Below are 18,929 nucleotides of genomic sequence, written 5' to 3'. Positions count from 1 at the left end.
GGAAATGTGTTTGGAAAGCAACCAAATTGAATGTTTCATACTCTTTATCACCTCCTGGTAGATCATTAACTTTGGTTGGATCAGTGAACTAAAACAAATATAACCAAATACCTGAAGAGACTTTGCACCATGTTGAGGGAATATTTTTCAGATATGTCATGCAATAATGATTAGATTCACAGCACCTTTGATGATACCACTTTCTTAAAGCAGATATCAAATACTGAAAAAAAGTGAAATTGATCAAGATCTCTTCTGACCACAAATTGAAAAGGAATTTCAAAGAAGTCTCTCACTGATCAACATTTGGCTTAGTTTAGAACTAAGAACTATCCCCTGCTGGCAGAAAAAGGTACCACCTTTTTTACCATTTTTAACAACATACTTATGAGAAAAAGCATTTTCCTCATATGCACATCTGAAAAACAAATACAGAAACAGATTCAATGTTGAACCAGACATGGGACTTAGTCTTTCTCCAGTGGTTCCCAACTTCCAAGAGCTGTGCAGACCATAGCAAGCACATTCATCACAGTGAGGAGATTTAAATATCAATAGTCCTTAAAGAGAAATGGAAAGGGAAGTGGCTATTTGTAATATTAAATAAGCTTCTGGATTTTTTAAATAATTATTATGAAGAATAAGTATAAACTTTCTTGTAGGTGTGTGTTTGCCTGGATTGCTCAAGGTCCGAATGTGTAAGTTAGGAGGAACTTTTATATAAACTGACTTATTAAATACCTTCATGCTGCTTCGTATCTGATATTCCTTGATGAAACATATAGAACTCTTGTCCTATAACAGGCTTATTCACAGTGAAATGAACTAGAAAAGTAAAATCTTGGAAGAGTGTTGCCTCTCTCAAATTAATAATGTAATGATAAATAATAATGTAATAATAATTTTTGTGTAATAACCATATCATAAAATATTTTATATTTTCAGATAACTGATTTTATAATTTATGCTCAAGCAAGTGAGAAAATTCTGGAAATATTCATTTTTAGAATGGGGTTTATGAGATTTGGCATTTTTGTAAATGTGGTTCATGGATTCTTAGAGTTTGGGTACTGCTGATACAGTTTACTCTAAAGTTTGCATCATATATATAGTAGCCCAGTGTAAGAGAGTCTTGTACCGCCGAAATGCTGGCTGTTCCATCTGGGGGCCGCTGTTGCCTGAAATGCTGGCTGTTCCCCCTGGGCAGCCTGTGCTGCATAGAGAGTGCGGTGTCCAAGCGGCCGCTTGCGCCGCTTCCTCCCCCGCAGCAGCCTGGCCGAGTGGTGCAGAAGTCAGCTGAGCACCACGGTGGGAGGCGAAGGGGGGCGGGGCGGTGATGTGCGACATGACAGCAGCTCCAGGCCTCGCCCCCTGGCCATGAACATCATCGCCCCACCCCCTTTCGCCTCCCGCCATGGCATTTGGCTGACTTCTGCGCTGCTCAGCCAGGCCGCCGCGTGGGAGCAAGCAGCACAAGCAACCGTTTGGCCTCCGTGCCCTACATGTAGCATGGGGAGTGAGGAGCCCAAACAGCCATTTGGGCTCCACGGTCCCCCGAGTGAGAGGCAGGAGGCAGAGGAGAGCTGAGAGAGAGAGACGGAATGAGAGACTGGAGGCTCAGGAGAAAAGACCAATGTGGAGGAGAGACTTGAAAATCCTGTCTTATGATGGGCTAATTGGCTAGTCAGATAGATAGATAGATAGATAGATAGATAGTAGCCCAATGCCTGAGAGTCTGTAACGCTGAAATGCTGGCTGTTCCTTCTGGGGGGCTCTGTTGCCTGAAACGCTGGCTGTTCCCTCTGGGGGGGGTGCTGTTGCTGAAATGCCGGCTGTTCCCTCTGCTGCATGGGGAGTGCGGGGCCCAAACGGCTGCTTGCTCCGCTTCCTCCCCTGCGGCGGCCTGACTGAGCAATGCAGAAGTCAGCCGAGCGCCACAGTGGGAGGGGAAGGGGGGAGAGACGGTGACGTGTGGCGTGATAGAGGCTCCAGGCCCCGTCCCCTGTTCTGAATGTCACCGCCCCGCCCCCCTTCACCTCCCACCGTGGTGCTTGGCTGCTTTCTGCGCTGCTCAGCCAGGCTGCCGTGTGGGAGCAAGTGGCGCAAGCGACCGTTTGGGCTCTGTGCTCCCCATGCAGGACGGGGAGTGCAGAGCCTAAATGTCTGTTTGGGCTCTGCGGTCCCCCAAGTGAGAGGCAGGAGAAGAGAAAGAGAGAGAGAGAGGCAGGAGGTGGAGGAGAGCTGAGAGAGATGGGGGGGAGGCAGTAGGAGGAGGAGAGAGAAAAAGAAAGACTGAGTGAGAGACGGGAGGCTCAGGAGAGACCTGAAAATCCAGTCTTATGACTGGCTAATTGGCTAGTATTGACATAACAGCACACACAACTTCTTATGGGATAAACAGATCTTTTGGGGGAACTTTGAAGGAGACCCTCAAATCTCAGTTGTCCTGTTTACATTGCCAGATGAGTCAATTTGCAGCCTACTAAGAGTTTCCCCCTGAAGTTTATGTCTTGTTACACAATAATCATTCATGTCCATAAAGTTTAAAAATGAACTTGGAGAATCTTTATGGGGTCTTTTGTAAGTGCTTTGATTTGAAGAGCACAATGTTCCTTAAAATAATACATTCATAAGTGTGGGCAGGTGTTAAAGCCTGTTCCCAACACAACTTGAAGAGTGTTCATGTCTTGGTGCCATCTCTATTAATTTTCATTTCTGTAGTGTGCCCTGTCCACTGTCTCAAGATGGATGTTATTTTTCGAGATGCTTTGATACCAAGCAAAAGATCTTTTATCTTTGTATCATCTACTTCAGGTAACATTTTCCTTGATAAAGCATTAGTATCTTTGACCACTGTCATTACTCTCTCCATTACAGCACTGAATGAATATACCACAGCTGCAGGATCTGTCTGATGAACAATCGATGTACAAATGAATTTGTTTGCCTTGTGACTGATACTGTTCAGTGGTGTTTGCTGCAAATTTCCTTAGTGTAGCTAAGTACGTGTATTCCTTTGAGCAAGGTTCCAAAAGGGAGAGGCATTGACGAACAATCCAGATGGAGTAATTACTGGGCATATAAGCATCCTTACGCTTCTAAACGTCTATCGTCGTCAAATGTTTCCATGTACTGTCGACACAGCATCAAAATGAGGATGGACAAATGCATGGAACTACGTGACAGTTCACAACTTTTATTAAATATAGGGAAGAGGCACTACCATCATCACACTCTCCTGAGCCAGAAATTTTATTTTTTTGGAGTACCAGGTTACAAGGTTCCCTACAATACCACTCAAAATGCCTGATAGGACTTTAAAAGAGAGCTGAATCCAGTAGTTAGGCTCAGCACCTGTCATCCTTTCCTCTAAAAGGAGGACACAGGGTGAGGACCTTGGTCTCACCCTGCTGCTTGAGCCCAAGGTCTAACAGCTAGAATACAGGTCTTCTACTGTGGGAACCACTCATTTTATTCCTGTAATTACACTGGAAACCAGTTACTGGGGCCACCAGTGAATAGCACGAAACCTCCCCATCAGGGTTTCCTCTCATTTCCACATGTGTGCAGAATGAATTTTGTTATATGCACCGATAGGGAGGTGATGTGTGGCAGGGTGGGGCTGAGGGTTTCAGAGTGTGGGAGAGGGCTCAGGGCTAGGGCAGAATATTGTGATACAGGGGGAAGGTCTGGTTGGGAAAGTGGGCTCTGAAGTGGGGCTGGGATGAAAGTCTGGGGCGTAGACTTCCCTGAAGCTGCAGCAGGGAGAGAAGATATGCTCAGCCCTCTCTTCACACAGCAGCACATGGGCTGGGAGCGGGGGAAGGGAGAAGCACCTATCCCCCTACCATGGCAGCTCCAGAGCTGGAATTGGGGCTGGGTCAGAAATTCCTCTACTTAGCTGCAGCAAATCCAGGGCTAGGGTAGAGGCACCTCTGCCTCGCAGTGGCAGCTCTGGGACAGCTGTAGAGGCACTTTTCCCAGATGGTGGCAGCTTTGGGGCTAGGGAAGAGGCCTCGCTCTCTGCTGTAACGCTGAGCATCCCTACAGGCCTTGATGGACTGTTGCGTAGCAACTTACCTACTTACCCAGTCACACCTCCTTGATTCACATCACAGCACTTAGTCCATGCTTGACATACCCATGTGTCAGCACCTCCATCTGACAGATATTTGCTATCATCCCTGAAGACTAACTAATTGTAATCGACATCCCTATGCTATATCACTGATTCTCCTTTCTCCAGGAATATGTTGGTCACCTCATTTTCTTTCTTTTCAGCCTTGTCCACCTGCGCTGTACCTGCTTTCAGCCCTTGACTGTCACTGAGTGCAGAATTAGCATAAGCTGTTCTTCAGCCTTGAAGCCCAGCTAAGCTCCAGCTGCCATCCTGACTGCTCGTGAGCCCAATGCACTACCAGTGCCCACAAATCCAAACAGTGCACATATTCAGGGTAGCTTCTGAAACAAACACACACACTGAGTTAACGACATTTTGCCATCATCTGCCGTCTTTCCTTTGGTGTGGATGTAAGTCTTGTAACACTTGGATTTCCAGTGTCCTAAGGCCTGCACCTGGCACAGGCTTCCACAGCTGTTGATGTCACTGCCTCTAACCTGGAAGAACAAGGACCAAATTTACCTGGGTCAAGACTGCAGCAAGCACAAGTTCTCTCCCCTCCCCTCCCCCACGCAGTACTAAGCTGAATTGAACCCTTGTCAGGAAGCAGCCATCACCATATGTGAACAGCAGGCCTGAGCCTCAGGGGTAAGGGCAGGTGGTCGACATGCCTATATTCCTCCTTTGCCCTGTTCGTTAATACACTCAGTGGAGACATGTGCAATTCTAGCACTGGAACTTCCAAGAGCATCTCTACCTTTTCTATATTCTGAAAGCCTGCAGTGGACTTCAAATTCTCTGCCTATGTTTGGCACCTCATGCCGTCATATTGGATTTAAAAACAGGCCAAATATCCATACCATAAATATGTTGCGTCTTTTTGCTGTGATAGTTCAATGACAAATTCTATGCCCCGCGCCTTAATTGAAGAAGGAGCCTTTTCCATGGTTACGGCCACTCCCTGTGACATCTCCTGAAGCACTGGGTCTTAGAAGACCCCTTTTCTAAAACTCTGTTGGAACCATCTTTGGCTTCCAGAAAAAGAAATAGCACTATCATGACCCACACATATCTTTGCAGCAGTGTTTGGCCTACTTTGGCAACAAAAGTGTTTCCCATCATTATGCAAATTACACAATACCTTTTATATCTGTATTTTGAAAAGCAAATTTAGACATTGGCAATCTGCTGCCTGAGAATGCCAGCTGGGCAAGGCAATAAAGAGACATACCTCCAGTCAAAGTTCCTGGTCTATTTTTATCCCAGAATAAATCAGTCGCTTCTCCTGTACTCTGACTAAATTCTCTTTCATATCTTAACCCGGCTATCCCACTAGATTCAGCATAAATCCTCACTATTAAGTCGTCATACCCGAGGAACAAAATATAACTCTTGGAGCTCCTCTTTAAATTATACTCAAATGCAAAAGGCTTCAAATGAAGAGTTTGAGCTCTTGGGGTTTGTCATCTTTTTCTTTTATGCAATTTGATCCCATTTCTACTGCTTTTCCTTTAACAGTGGGGTAAATGCACCCACATATTCCTTTACTAACCTTTTCCTTTGTATCTTTAGGCAATGAGAACACACAAAACTTTAGGACTGATATCTACTGTGTCTCCTGCTCATGTTTTGTAAGGAATGATGCTGCCTGGCAAAGGGAGGGAAGCTCCTAAATTTCTCCATTTATTCTACTGTTTAATCACTCAAGAAGTTTTTTCCTGATGTCTATCCTAAACTGCCCTTGCTGCGATTTAAGCCCATTGGTTGTCGTCTTATCAAAATTAAAGGAGAATATTTTTTTCTCCTTCCTCCTTATAACAACCTTTTTTTTACTTGAGAACTATTATCGTGTCTCCTCTCAGTCTTTTCTTCTCCAGACTAAAGCAGCCTGTGTTTTTCAATCTTCCTACATAGGTCAAATTTTCTAGCTCTTTCATCAGCGTTGTTGTTCTTTTGTACACTTTCTTCAATTTCTCTATATCTTGCCTGAAATGTGGTTCCCAGAAATGGACCAAGTACTCCCGGATGAGGCATAATCAGTGCACAGTAGAGCAAAATTTACTTCTCATGTTTTGTTCACAATACTCCTACGAATATATCCCAGAAGATATTTGTATTTTTAGCAATAGTGTTCATTCACATTAGCTTGTGGTCCACTGTTGTTCCCCAGTTTCTTTTCTGCAGTACTGCTTCCTAGGCAGTCATTTCCCATTTGTAAGTACACAAGTGATTGTTGCTGGTAAGAGGAGTACTTGGCATTTGTCCTTATTGAATTTCATCCTGTTGACTTCAACCAGTTTCTCCAGTTTTTCCAGATTATTTTGAATTTTAATCTTTTCCCCCAAAATACTCTTCCAGCTTGGTATTGTCCACAAACTATATAAGTGCACTCTCTCAGCCATTATCTAAATCACCAATGAAGATAATGAACAGAACAGAACTAGAATGGATCCCTGTGGAACCCTCCTTGATATGTAATTCCATCTAGAAATGGTTTTCCAACCAGGCCTGCACCCACTAGGTTGGATTTCCCTAGTTTGTTTATGAGAAGGTCATGTAAGACAGAATAAAAAACCTTACTAAATTCAAGATATACCACACCTATCACTTCCATCTAGCTGCATGACTTGTTAGTCTGTCAAAGAAAGCTATTAATTTGGTTTGACAGGAATGGTTCTTGAAAAAAAAAAAAAACCCTATGCCTACTGTTATTTATGACATTATATTCTAGGTGTTTGCAAATTTATTGCTAGATTATTTGCTCCAATATCTTTCCATGTACTACAGTTAAGATAACTGGTTTGCAATACCCCAGGTTGTTCTTATTTCCCCTTTTATAGATGGGCACTATATTTTCCATTTTTCCTCCCATCTTCCATGACTTTTCAAAGACAATCAACAAAATGAGGATTGTTTGCATTTGCAAAAGGATTATACTTTATTCTTCACTTCATGTTCTCTACAGTCATCTTCTATGTCTGTTTCCCACTGAACAATTGCCATCTTTCATCAAGAAGTTACTGAATTTTAATTGCAGTTTGTAACTCATGTGTATCAGTTGCTTTATCAGTTTTATCAGTTAACAAGTTATTTCTATATGAGGAATGAAGTTGTTTTGGCGAGGAATGGGGGAACAAATACTGTACTTACTTGACGTTTGATAAGAAACTCTGTTAATACTTTCTGGTCAAATCAAAAGGCTGCAAAGGTTAGTGTTGTGACTGTATTGGCAACTTACCTCTATTCTTCATATTTTAACAGCCGTGATTCTGTAGTTCTCAATATAGTGATACATTGCCCATAGGGTATATAAAATGCTTCCTCACTGACATGAAAACACATTTCTACAAAAGTTATGTTATATTGTGACGTGTTTCGTTTCAGTCAAGAGTGTGTTGCATTTCTTACGAGAGAACAGGAAAGAGCACCGTGGCACTCACTGCAGAATACACATGCTATCCTGTCAGTTAGGAGAGTACAGAGCTCTAAGGAGAATTCAGAGCTCTCTATACCACTGAGAATGCAAAGAGCCTCTTCTGCTGTTGAGCTTAGTCTGTAGGTCTGTCCCTTGTTTGTGTGTGGCATTCCTTCTTTCCAGGGGGACAGGTAAGGATAATGCCATGGGCACATGGTAGATACACATCTGGAAATAATTTTATAAGAGTGAAATACCTTTAGGAACTGAACAATACTGCATGTCACTGAGCTGTAACAGCTAATTATCAGCAATGACACAAACTGTACTCAAATGGTCAGCTCTCCTATAATGCTGCTTTACACATTGCCTCTGTTAGATGTCTGCTTGTCAATGACTTAAAAGCTGATGGATGCCTCCATTCATCAGTCACCTGAAAGGAATATTCCTTTGGAAGGAAAGGATTAGTCTGGGATTTTGAAAACACAATACTCCTGGGGGGTGAGGAGAACAATTGTGCTTCTCTGTAGGAAAAAATAACTCACATGGAAACTGACTTCTGGTTCACTTTCTGGTGAAAACAGATAAAAAAGATTCCATGTTTTGGTGCAGATGTTCCTTCCCATTTTCCCAACAATACTTAAAATTCCTCACTCCATCAGTCTTTGTTTGCATATTTTTTCTGGCCTGGGGAAGGATTGCTTTCCCTCCCCTACTTTATGCATGGTAAGCATCAGTGAAAGATGATTTTGAAGCATCCAAAAGGAAATATGTAAAACACTATTTTTAAATGTCAGCCAATCATAACAAAAACAACATATCCCTAGACTAAGATGACACTTTTTAAAAAAAATATTCCCTTTCAAGTAAAAAGAGTGAAAATTGCTTTTCTTCAAAGTCTCTGTGCGCAAAAAAAACAAAAAAAAGACAATAATTTGACCTCAGTGGTAGACTGGTAGCAAAAATCAGTGGGCAACTCTGCTGAATAAAATAATTCTCTCTCACCACTGCTGTCTCCAACACCAACAAGCAGTGGCATTATCCTGCAGCAGCATCCTTTGCTATAACCACATCCCTTTTCAAGCTTGCCCTTTTGCTGCTTTACAATATATATTTTAAATAATTCAAAACATTCTGTAGCCTTCTACGCTCCTTAAAAAAATCAATTGCTACCCTTTCAAAGACAGTTCACTTCATTAAAAGGATTAAGCATCTGACATGCTGGTCAATACAATGAAGACCTCTTAAATGTACAGTTGTGAGGGGCAGAGTCCCTGCATTTCTTTCACAGGTTATTGTATTAGGTGTGTTTCAAGGAGTGATATATATTTAATGAAAAATACCAAAATTCCTATTGCCAGCTACCAGAAAAATTAATTCCATCTTACAAGTTGTGTTACAGCATTGGTTAGCATGCATTTTGCTTATGTAACTTAAGCAAATGTAACTCTCGATTTGCCAAAGCCCAAATGTAGGGCCCAATGTCTGATAAAGACTCAAAATTGGGAGGAGGAACATATGCACACGCAAATTAAAATGTTGTTGGGTTCTTCTTTTAGCGTACACAATTAACTTTCAATTAATGCAGGGTTCTGCATTTCTGACCTACATAATTTTGACATGAAACATGAGAAGATTAGGGGACTAAATCAGACAACATCCTTGGAAATAAACATTTGATATATAGAAATATAGTGTCAGTATAAAGTCTCTCTTCAAAAACAACAAGGTCTAAAGTTCATTGATGTGCCACAGCTGCTGACCTATTCCTCCCACCCATAGACTTTTTATTGTAGTTAGAGGATGAAGGGGAAATATCTAATTTCACTCTTCTTCCCCATTCCAGGTTAGCAGAGTCAAAGACAAAAAACACACCATGAAAGTAATCTGAAATGAAACAATACCTCTGTCTTTGTATTTGAAACCGCAATGAAAACCCCGGCCTTCATAACAATAAAAAAGGGAAACAGGGAATTAACGATTTGTGGGACAGAAAGCTTATTCAAACAATGTGATTTAATGCTCAGTATCTTTAGAACTGACAAAAAAAATTGCTTCAGTCGGACCCAAATAAAAACATATTATCAAAGTAGAAACACAGAAGTTGGCCTCAGACCTAATTAATAGTAAATTAAACTTGAACAAATTGTTAAAATAGCATTTGCATCCTATAAGAGAAATTCTATAGGGAGCAGAGCAGGGTTCTTCATTACTATGAGGGGAGGGGCCATTTAACTACTTTGAATGCTAGCTTGTATGTGGTGTACATTTGATACGTTTCTGCTAAAACTACCTCAAATGCAGAACATGTGAAGACACTACGCCTGTGTAAAGCCCAGCTACCACTATTTTTGTGGTGACCTTGAGGCTTTTTTTCGCCGCCTCCGCCTCCGAGAATATTTCCAAACCACCAATGAACATCAATCTGACCTACCAGATCCCCCCAGCAACACCAAAGAAAAAATAATTCTATTTGGACTCCCCCTGACGGTCGGAATTACAATCTGGATTTCTATATACAAAGCTTCTGCAACAATGCACAGACTGACATTCACAAATGACAACAAGCAACACACAATCTCAGCCATGCTGAACGCTATACCATCCAGAGTCTCAAAAACAACCTGGACATTATAATCAAACCAGCTGACAAAGGGGATTCTGTGTTCATTATGAATAAGGCCGACTAGAACCAAGAGGCATCCAGACAACTCTCCAACACCATATTTTACAAACCTTTCTCCTCTGATCCCACCTCGGAATACCAAAAGAAACTACACTGTCTCCTTAAAAGCCTCCCTACAGCTACTCAGGAACAAATCCACACAGAAACACCTTCTGAACCCCGACCAGGATTGTTCTATCTGCTTCCCAAAATCCATAAACCTGGACACCCCAGATGTCCCATCATCTCAGGTATCGGCATGCTTACTACTGGTTTATCCAATTATGTAGACTCTCTTCTCAAACCCTACGCTACCAACACCCCCAGCTATCTCCAAGATACTACTGACTTCCTAAGGAAACTACAAAACATCGATAACCCCCCCGATAACACCATCCTTGCCACCATGGATGTGGAAGCTCTTTACACCAACATCCCACATGAAAGCGGATTACAAGCAATTAGAAACACTATCCCAGAGGACACCACTGTCAGTCTGACAGCAGACCTATATAACTTTGTCCTCACCCACAATTATTTCCAGTTTGAGAACAACTTATACCTCCAGATCAGTGGCACAGCCATGGGTACACGCATGGCCCCACAGTACGCTGACATCTTTATGGCTGACTTAGAACGACGTTTCCTCAGCTCCTGCCCCCTTTTATCCCTTCTCTACCTACGCTACATCAATGACATCTTTATGATCTGGACTCATGGCCAAGAAACACTGGAGACATTCCACAGAGATTTTAACAACCTACACCCCATCATCATTCTCAGCCTGGACATTCTACGTGAGAGATCCATTTCCTGGACACCACAGTACAAATCACCAATGGAAAATTAGACACCACTCTCTACAGAAAACGCACAGACTCCTACAGTTACCTACATGCCTCCAGCTCCCATCCAGAACACACCATACGATCCATCGTCTATAGCCAAGCCCTTCGATACAACCACATCTGCTCTAATCCCACTGACAGAGACCAGAAACTTCAGGATCTCTACCAAGCATTTATAAACCTCAACTACTCACCTGGAGAAATAAAAAAACAAATTGACAGAGCCAGACAAGCACCCAGAAACCATCTACTTCAAGACAGACCCAAGAAAACCAACAATAGAACACCACTTGTCATCACCTACAGCCCCCAACTTAAACCTGTCCAACACATTATCAATAAACTACAACCTAAACTAGAACAGGATACTAAACTCCGAGAGGCTGTGAGAGACAGACCAATAGTCTACTATAGACAACTACCTAACCTCAAGATGATTCTTACCAACAACCACAGGACATACCACACTAATACCAACCCTGTAACCTTCCCTTGCAACAAACCCCATTGCCAGCTTTGTCCACATATTCATTCTGCTGATACCATTATTGGACCCAACCAATTGAGTTATAAGATCAAGAACACATATTCCTGCTCATCCAGAAATATAATTTATGCTATCATGTGCCGAAAGTGTCCGTATGCTATGTACATTGGACAAATGTCTCGGACACTTCGCCAAAGAATCAATGCCCACAAAACAGATATTAGACAGGATCACAAACTAAAAACAGTTTCTTGCCATTTCAACCAGAAAGGGCATTGTCTCAATGACTTGATTACCTGCATCCTGCTTCAAAGACCTTTTAACACCAGACTTGAAAGAGAATCCTCTGAACTGTCATTCATGCTTAAATTAAACACTTTACGCCTAGGTCTAAACAAAGACATTAATTATTTTACCCATTACAAAGATAGCTGTAGTAAATTGAGGGTCAGTAACATGGAGTCAGCAGGCCTAAACAGAGGCCTGTAACATGAAAACAGCAACAGGCCTGCAATCTAGTGAGCAAGACTTTGGTTCAGTAACAGGAGCTAAGAAAGAGGCCCTATTGATAACTGTGTGATTGTGTAAGTTAGGTTGAGCATGGAAGGACACAGGGAGGCACTGGGTACAGACTGTAAGCCAAAGGGGAGTAATGGAACATCTTAATAAGAAATGTCTTGGTACAAAAACTCCCTAAAAACTAATGCACATACCGACCTAGGTTCAGGACTGGGTCGAAATTGACAGCATGAAGGATAGTAAGTAAGCCCCCCCTTCCGTAAGGTGAGGGGTGGTAACTAGGCAACAGAGGGTGGTAACCTGGTATCTAAAGAAATGATGTAAGTTGTTTGTACCTGTCTATAAAAGGACACCGCAGAGGGTGCTCTCCAGCCGACCTTGGGGGGGGGGGGGTGCACTAGGCACCTGAACAGCAGGTGTCATTGCCTAAACTTACAGAATGCACAGTAGCTTAACTTTGACTAAGTGCTGTTAATATCTGATATATGGCAATAGGCCTGCCCGGTGTTGGTACCTTGTCAACGCGGGCCATAGTGCCCAGTGGTGTAACATTGTACTGATCTCTGTTACCAACTGGTAGAGCTTCGCATTTGACAATAAACCTGCTCGACTGATTTCAAACCTTGCCTGCATCTGTCGTTTCCGGGGCCTCTCAGAGATCTCTTGTGTTGACCCAAGTGCATGGGGTCTAACACTCTAGATAAAGGGAGTACCGATTGTTACGCACGCAGCCAAAAGTTTAACAACGGAGTAGAGGTCCTGTCAGAAGCGTGCCAGGACAACCCTGACCAGACGACACTGACACTGACAGTCCAGACCACCGAAGGTACCGAGGTACGAAAACACCGAGGTACGACAATAGCTTCCCCAATTATCACCTCTAATATCATTAGCTCACAGACATTTACCTCCCCCCCCTCATTCCCCTTCTGTTCTGAAATTTGATTTGTCCTTTTCATATGTGTTCATTTTTTTAATTGTATCCTTTGGTATATATGGTTGTGCCAATTTTCTTCCACTATTTGATCTGAGGAAGTGGGTCTGGCCCACGAAAGCTCATCACCTAATACAGTAAACCATCTTGTTAGTCTTTAAAGTGCTACGTAGTCCTATTTTTGATGGGCTGCATGTTTTCTTCCACAGAAAAAAGAAACACAAAGGGATTCTTTACATTAAAATATATCCAAGAAAGCTGGAGAGAAATTTGTGATGCGACCATGACTCCTTCATTTGTGACTGAAGGAGCAGGAGCCAGGACAATAAATAAGGTACCAATTCTTTCCCTCAACAATGCTATAGTGCACATATGTATTGCTAAAGTCCAAGACAAGATTAAATTACAGTAAGTAGAGAAATTAACAGAAAGAAACAACTGAGCCTAGAAGGGAAAGCAACAGATTGACTACTTAACCTGTAACAAAAGAGTGGAATTTTCTTATGGCATCTCACCTTTCCACTGTAAGTTACTCTTTTCCAAAGTATGCCTCAACTACAGCCAAAGTTTGGCCTCTGGCATAACACTGGGGGGCTAGAGCGTTATATTTCCAAATCTCTGAGGGATATAATGAGTGGAAATAGAATACAAATGCATGCAAGCAGAGAGCTCCCCAGAGTTATATGTGCGTAACACTTAGGCATGCCCACACTCTCATACTGAAATCCCTGTAAAAGGATAAAAGAGTGGGATGAGTGACAGTTGCAATTGCACATTGTAATTGTCAGGGGGAAATAACAGCAGATTCTAATGCAGCTGGGCAAATGTAAACTAATCAAAGTATTATCTATGTAGGGAAGACTCGGTGGAACAGAGAAACATACTGTTCTAACCCCAGAAATACCCCCAATTTATGGGAAGGTACTTAGGGAGAAGTGGTTTTCCTATGCATCCAATATGCATGTATAATCATTTGTTTAACACAGGGGTCTTAAACTCCTGGCCTATTGGCCATCCCCAGCCAGAGCAGTTGTATAATCTGGGGTGTGGGTGGAGAGCTACCTGTTCCTCAAACCACATTCCTTCCTATCACTGTCCCTGCCTTCTCTCCTCCATGACACCCTCATCTGCCAAGGACACAGCTCCAAGGAGGGCCCGACCACTGCTGCTGCACCATGCACAGACAGCCCGCCAGGACTCCTGGGCCAGATTGTGCAACTGCTCCAGTGGAGCATGGCCCACAGGCTGAGAGTGTGAGACGGTTGGTCTGGTGCCCACATAATGAATGGTCTACAGCATCTATCTGGTAGCGAATGGGTGCAATTTTAGAACTCCTAAGCATGCAAAATTGTAATACACCATGAAGACAGACAAAATTCATTCTATACAAATTGAAGTCTCTGGTGGAACTATGTGCACAATCTTTTTCAATGAATGCAAATTGAGAACTGTGCCTAATACATCAGCAATACACAAAATAATTAAGTAGTGATCATCATTCTCTTCTCAGTTTTCCTTTCCTAGTTTGCTTCCAGTATTGCTCAGAATTCCTTCAAATGATTCCATCTTTTCATTCCCCCCGCTCTCCCCCTCCCATCAACTGGTATCAAGTCTCTGTCATTAGTCTTCTCCTCCAGGCTCACATACTGTTGGTGACTCTCCCAAGATGAACTCCAGGAAGGAAATGCAAAAGATTAAAGTTAGGAGTTAAACTATACCTTGGGTCAAATAATGAAAAGCCCCCAGAGAACTACTTGTGGGGTTAAAGTATTTCAAGGCACCTTATGGAGGTGAATGCAATAGAAAATGGCATGTGTTCAGATGAATAGATGTGGAGCAAGGGATTTGCAGATTCTGCCAGTGTATTAGAAGTAAATTATAAACTGATTAATTCCAGAGGTTCTTGTTTCTTTCAAACTTTAAAAACTTAAATGTAAAGAAGTTTTAGCATTAGTCTAATATTAAAAATGTCGCTCTCAGAGGTATGTTTCTGATACTCAGTGTACTAATTAAAAAATCATTTTCCATTAATACTCTCCAAATTTCTCTTAAAAGTCATGATTTTGAAAATGGTTCTGAGAGTAACTCATTCACTAGAACATCCATGGATAGTGAGTAAATAAGGAATGTACACTAGAAAAGCCAATACAATTTGAAATTCAAATGAATATTTGTGGAAAATACAATGCTGAAAATATAACGCTGAATTTGTCCACTTTTACTAAAAAGCCAGGTAATTCTAAGATTGCTCTGACAATGATGCATATGAGATACTTTTCCTATTCTGTTTTATGTATAAGCCATTTGATATATTATGTTCTTAGTATTGCCATAGAATATACAGGATGTTCATCATGTTCAAGTTAGGGCTGCTTGGACAACGTCAACTTTAATGAAAGTTTCTTCATTTATAGGCTTGATTTTACAACCAAAACAGTTTAATTTTAAGAGTAGTCAATTCTGAATCACCATAGATATTTGTAGAGTTGCTATCAATTGTTTAAATATGTCCTTGTATTAAAGTAGCAAGAGTCATTGAGATGAGAACCTGATTTTGCTAGATACAAATATATAACAAGAGACAGCCCCTACTTATTAAAGTTTTTTCAGCCTAGAGGAACAAGTTCACCAAATGTAGATGAAAGGAAATATTAATGAACCTATTGTGCAGATGGGATATTGAAGCCCCTACATTTGGGACTCGATTTTCAAAGAGCTGAAGGCCAGTTATATGAGGGCCCAGCATCTGCAAATACCTAACTATCCAGAAATTCCTACTATAAAAGTATGGCCCAATTTTCTGATGATTTTATAATCCAATGAGATTGATAAATCTGTCAATTTATTCTGATGCCTAATTAGGAGTCATAAACCTTTGAAAACTTTGCCAAAACTTTGAGTGCTCTCCAGTTCTAATATTTTTCACCCAGGAAGTCCCTAGCGAACCTGGGAATTAAACTTAGATGTCATGGTCATGAGTTGCAGTCCATGTCTAATTTTGAAAATAATCCACTTAATCAATTGTGAATTATTAATTTTAATATTTTGGAAAAACTGAAGGGTGAAGAAAATCATTGAAGCACAAACTAGTGTTGCTGGATGTGTTGTCCATAAATAGGAGAGCAAAAAAAATAAAAATTAAAAGAAAAGTTCAGCATTTTCTTAATCTATGAATCACATTTCTCATTTGGATTCAATTTGCTTTCATAAGGATGGAAGAGGAAAGTAATATTTCTTGTTTGTTGGCTCCCCCTCTCCTCCTGCAAAGAAATGTGTTAAATGGCAAGGAAATATAGAACACACTGGAGAGTTTGGACACCTCTAATTCATCACCTTGGTGTACACTAAATCTATTCCACAAACAGGTTTATTTCTTTTATCAAACACGATTTCACTTAATAAATGGCCTGGATATAAAATGGTGAGTGTGTAGTGAGTGATGCTGCTGAAGGTATGACTCTCAGTGATGAAAAACCAAGCAAAGCAGCATTTTACAAGTAAGTGCTTTGTAGAGACTTTTTTAAACATATACTTTACTTTAAAATTTGAAAGTGAAAGTAGTGTTACCAAAGAGATGGACTTACAGCAGTTTTTTAACCCAAGCATGTTGTAAAATCTACTCTGTATAGCTCTATATAGCCAGCTCCCCCTCCCCCACCTCCAAACAACCAATTCGTGTTTTAAAAATGTCTTATCTAATCATGGCAAACCCTACCTCAAGGGTGTCAAAAATACAGCTGGTGGATTAGACCCAGCCAACATGATCTATTTATATTGCCCATGTGATGTATTAATGATAAAAGATATAGAAAACATAGCTTATGAGGTAAGGTTTAAAATACTATGTATGTTTGATATTGATACGAAAAGATTGCAGGGGGACCTGAGAACAGTCTTCAAATATATTAAAGGCATTATTAGGAGGATTGTGATAAATTGTTTTCCATGTGCATTGAAGTATGATTAGAATAAGACAAATGTAATGCCCATCTTAAAAAAATGGAAGGAGAATCTGGAGAATTACAGAGTGGTCAGCCTCACCTCATCCCTGGAAAAATCATGGATCAAGGTCTGCATTTTTACACACTTGGAGGAGGAACTGGCTGCTCTAACCGGTGCTGAGTGATCAGTGTAATACAGACTAGTTCAAGCATGACTCAAAGCCTCCTGTATTGCTGCTCCTCCTGAGCTGTGTAAGGACTGGGCTTTATGTTCTTTGATGGAAGCTTCCTACCCTCTCCCAAACCAGGGCATCTTTCTCTTTCATAACAATGATGGGAGCAATAGAATAGACAAAGCTCCCATGGACACTGTGGGTGTTAACAGTATACTGGCTAACACTGATCAGAGCAGGTCTAAGTGAGAAGACTCCTCTAACCACAGGAGTCTTGTTAATACCTGACCTATCAAGGATGGAGCTGTGCCAGCATTAGCAACTATGTTAATTTTTTGCTAACCCCTCTATTTCTACAGAAGGTCACAATGCAAATTTGTTCTATGAAGAATGGAAAAATTCACACAGTATTCGAGACATCTGTAATGCCTTTAATTCAAGATCTCAAAAGAGCTTTGCAAAACTAATTGAATTAAGCCTTACAACATCCCTGTAGGGAAGGTAAGGGATATACAGAGATCATTTCACCCACCACCCACACAGAACAGCTGTTAAGTAGTGAATAGCAACACTGCTTACCTACAACATTGCAACAAAAAAGCAGTTTAAGGCAAAAAGCAGTGAGTGTAAAACTCAATGAAATTAACTGAACTGCAGTTTTTCCAGGTACCAAAGCGATCACTAGAGCTGGTTAGAAAATAAAAGACTACAGGCCATCCCCGGGTTACTACAAGATAGGGACTGTAGGTTTGTTCTTAAGTTGAATCTGTATGTAAGTCGGAACTGGCGTCAAGATTCAGCCGCTGCTGAAACTGACCGCCAGTTCTGAATTACACACAGATTCAACTTAAGAACCCCAAGTCCCCAAGTCAGCTGCTGCTGAAACTGATCAGCAGCTGATTCCAGGAAACCCGGGGCAGAGCAACTGTGTCTCGGGTTTCCTGTAGTCAGCGCTGGTCAGTTTCAGCAGCGACTGACTTGGGGACGCCTGGGACAGAGCAGCTGGGTTGCTCCAGTAGCGCTGCTCCAGTAGCGCTGCTCCTCGGCGCTACTGGACCAACCCAGCAGCACCCCAGATTCTCTGCCCCAGGTGTCCTGATTCAGCCGCTGCTGAAACTGACCAGCAGCGGCTGAATCAGGACGCCTGGGGCAGAGCAGTTGGGGTGCTGCCGGGTTGGTCCAGTAGTGCCCAGAGCGGTGCTGCGGGACCAACCGGCAGCGCCCCAGCTGCTCTGCCCCAGGGTCCACAACAAAAGCCTGGTCTGCTGGGGGGGGGGGGCACACTAGCTGCGCGCCCTCTCCCCCCCAGCAGACCAGGGACACAGGGAGCAAAGCCGCAGCGGCGGAGTGCCGCGCCTCTGAGGCTTTGCTCTGGCGCGGGACCCGCCGCCGCTGCGGCTTTGCTCCCGGTGCCCCTGGTCTGCTGGAGACTCAGGAGCAGCTTTTCTCGCCCCGGAGGTCGAGGTGGCGGACTGCTGCCTGCAAGCTCCGGGGCGAGAAAGCCCCGTTCGTAAGTGCGGATCCAACATAAGTCGGATCTGCGTAAGTCGGGGACTGCCTGTATACACAAAAATATTTGAGAATTATTCTCTTTTTGTTTTTCCATCCCACCATTCTTGCTATGGAAACTATTACTGGTGCTCTTCCAAAAGGTGTCATGGGATCTTTCATGACCTCAGGTGGCCAGGATCCACAGTACTCACTACAACCCTGCGTGGCCATTGGTCAGTAATGAGACAGACTCAACATTAAAAATCAACTGTTACCTCTCCAAAGATAACATAACATTTTCTTCCAAAACTTCCATTCAAATTCCAACGTTGATCA

The 18,929-nt window shown here is 42.2% G+C and overlaps 1 long non-coding RNA gene across 1 annotated transcript; it reads left to right on the top strand.

Annotated features, from left to right (window-relative positions):
* Positions 1-5: 5 nt before the first annotated feature.
* Positions 6-17,853, top strand: LOC142829821 (uncharacterized). Its single transcript, XR_016349855.1, has 3 exons — positions 6-352; positions 2,722-2,814; positions 13,198-17,853. It is a non-coding gene; the product is annotated as an uncharacterized LOC142829821 (long non-coding RNA).
* Positions 17,854-18,929: the final 1,076 nt, after the last annotated feature.

This window comes from Pelodiscus sinensis, chromosome 6, assembly GCF_052426305.1.
Source record: "Pelodiscus sinensis isolate ZL-2025 chromosome 6, ASM5242630v1, whole genome shotgun sequence".
Classification (NCBI taxonomy): Eukaryota; Metazoa; Chordata; order Testudines; family Trionychidae; genus Pelodiscus; species Pelodiscus sinensis.
Note: the sequence above shows the minus strand (reverse complement) of the source record. Positions and strands in the feature narration are given on the sequence as shown.